Source organism: Tiliqua scincoides, chromosome 4 (assembly GCF_035046505.1).
Source record: "Tiliqua scincoides isolate rTilSci1 chromosome 4, rTilSci1.hap2, whole genome shotgun sequence".
In the NCBI taxonomy this organism is placed as follows: Eukaryota; Metazoa; Chordata; class Lepidosauria; order Squamata; family Scincidae; genus Tiliqua; species Tiliqua scincoides.
The window spans coordinates 14,410,567-14,413,904 of NC_089824.1; positions in this window are offsets into that span (position 1 = coordinate 14,410,567).

Consider the following 3,338-nt stretch of genomic DNA (forward strand, 5'->3'; position numbering starts at 1 on the left):
AAAAAGCTGTCCTGTCAGTTTATTTCTCTTTATGGTTGGCAACCTTCAGTCTCGAAAGACTATGGTAGAAGCCTACAGCACCCGGTATTCCCAGGCAGTCTCCCATCCAAGTACTAACCAAGCTTGACCCTGCTTAGCTTCCAAGATTGGTGACAAGCCCCATGGTCATGTGTCAGATGAATGACTTGGTATCCCCTTACATCAGTGTTTCCCAAACTTTTGAGCACTGGGACCCACTTTTTAAAATGACGATCTGTTGTGATTCACTAGGCCAAAAAGAGAGAGATACCTAGAAAGAAATATTTTTTGTTCCTGAGGCTGCTAGAGAACTTACATATGGTATATGTGTGTAGATATTTCCTGGACTTCCCCTAGAAAGGAATGTTCCCCCAAACCTTTACAGATATTCCAGGGTACCCAGAAGACTGCACTGGAGAACAAGATGTGCAGTTTGGGATTTCCAGCTCAGACAGAAGTCTGAAACTGGGCTCACACGTGATCTACGGCATGCCAATTACTAGAGAAAATAAGAAAATGTGAATGTTAATTTGGGGGTATGAAGATTATCTCATACCACCACATGTTAGCATTCCAGCTAACAATTGTCTTTTGCAAACTGGGCAAAGGTGTTCAAAAAGTTTTTTTCTTTTTTAATGTTCCAAATACTTTGCGCAAGGCACAAAAATGATGGACCCCATCCCACAGTTGGGAAAACACCGCCCTACATGTTCTTATGTAGTAAAAACATTTTTTTTAACTGTTGTATTTCTTTGTGTATATATACATTATGCATATCCCATATGGTCTCAGTGAAATTCGTCTATCAGAGTCTTGAATTAAAATAAAAGTGTGTGAGTTTTTTGTTTAATATATGTCCTGTATACATGCCAATGTATTTATATATGTTTTCCAACTCAAGACACTCAGGTGGCATATAAGCAAGCAAAATATACAATTGTTAAATCGTAAAAAAAACAGTGTGAACAAATATTTGAGACATTCAAAGTACAAGAGCTAGTGGGAAGCAAGTTGGTATGGCTCTGTTCCTGTAGCCCAGGAGAGCCTGGCTACTTTCTCCACGGGCTTTCAGTGAATGTTTTTTAAAACTGCAAATAATGCATTGGGGGGACGGACGAACCACAAAAAGGATCCAGACCATTAAAAGAGAAAAGTTTGAAAGCCCCTACCTCCAGTCTAGTTTTGCCAGCTTTCTTCCTCGCCCCCCAGCACTATAAGAAAATTTACTTCTCATGAGATATATTTAGGTGCAAGTTTGTCTGGCCCAAAGAATCACATCCTCAGTGACTGCTGCACTAGCATCCTGATGGGCAACAACCATGACTTCCAGGAGGCAAGGAAACAAGTGAAACTGTGGGCAGGATTTCTTGGCCTTTTTAACTTTTGTGCAGTGTTTTGGTTGTAAGTTCAAAAGAAGGAGAAAAAGAATTTTCAGTAGTTCCAGTAAACCGCTACTTTAATTGTGAAGGTTGTTGGGTTTTTTTTTAATTAAGGCAAGAAACTTAATTCTTACAACATCAAGCAGTTCTCAAAATAGAGGACAGTCTTCCCAACAGTGCAATGGATGGTAGCCAGAGCATGAACTCCCTCATGAGCCAGTCTGAGAATGTGACTCAATTTGGCCAGGAACCAGAATGCTAGCCCTTATGTTGACGGTCATATCTGCAGGTTCAGTTATGGGGTATTTGGGTTCAAGTCCCACCTCTGTGATAGCCACTGCATAATCACATAAGCATAAGAATTTCAAGGTCATTCAAGTCCAATGTTTTTCCAACAGCAGCTAGCAAGATGCCTCTGGAAGCTCACAAGAAGAGTGTGAAGAGAGTAGTTCCCCTCCCCCTTCAGTTGACCTCAATTTCTACTAGGCTTGAAGACCCCATTTTAGCCACCATGTGTAACAGTACTCTACATCAGGGGTGTCCAAAGTTTTTGGCAGGAGGGCCACAGCATCCCTCTGACACTGTGTTGGGGGCCAGGGAAAAAAAAAGAATTAATTTACATTTAAAATTTGAATAAATTTACATAAGTTGTCATAAATGAATATATTTAAAGATGAACTTGTATGAATGAATGAAGGTCTTGCAATAGCTCAAGGCCTTTAAAAGGCCTTGCACAAAGCAAGGCTGGCCTTTCCTTTGCTGCTGCTACTGCATCACAGACGTGAAACAGTAAGCAGTGGAGGGAGCCCTCATCCCACAGCTCACGCAAGAGGTCAAACAGTTTCCCTCATGCTGACAGCAGTTGCGTTGGGCCAGTGTGGGCTCCAACAAATCTCCGGAGGGCCAGAGGCTCATTGGAGACTGGGGGCTCCCTGAGGGCCGCATTGAGAGGCCTCGAGGGCTGCAAGTGGCCCCAGGGCCGGGGTTTGGGCACCCCTGCTCTACATGAAAATGACTATTTTTAAAATGACATAAATGTGCACCTATACATCTTCTGGCAATAAATTCTGCAAGATAACTATGACATGTGTGAGGAAGTTCTCCCTTTTGGTAGCAGATCACTGTCTTCAAGCGCTGATACAAAAGCAAAAGCAGATTATAAGGCACTTGACAATGCTGCAGTCCTATATATTAATCCTGTATGCATTAACCTGAGCTTAAGCTCTACTGACTACAATGGGATCAGCTGCCAAGAAAATACACTTTCAGCTTGACATGCATGTAGTCTGGTCACATAAATGATAAACTGTGGTACATGTCAATGGGGAAAGCATCTATTTTTCTTTGTTGACACCATAAAGTTTGTTATGGACAGATAGAACATTAGACACAAGTAAATGTTATGGGCTAAACCCGTTCTCTAGGCAACATAACAAAACACTGGTTTGCTGCCAAAAATGGCAACACTGTGTCAGGTTCTGCATTGCCCCTCTTCAACTTCTCGTAAAATTAACCTCATGTCCTCCTGACATAATTATATTGTGTTATATTTCCTTGCCTCCCACCCACCCCACCCCCATCATTGGCTAATAGGGATGGATACCCACAGAGCATGATGATGTCATAGGAGGGGACCAGACAATGTAGAAGGACTCTGCACTTGTCCATTGTGGTGGTAGCCCCATATTGCTTGTAATGCTTATTTATGATCTCCGTGCCAATTTCTTGACATGAATTGTCTCCTCCCCAGAGCTGCCTCATGGTAGGAACTTTGTTCCCATGGGGCAAAGAGCCACTCCAGAAGTACAATTAAGATCAAGAAACAGATGGAAAATGTAAGAAGGTGATAGGGGAGGCCAAGCGAGACTATGAGGAACGCATGGCCAGCAACATTAAGGGGAATAATAAAAGCTTCTTCAAATATGTTAGAAGCAGGAAACC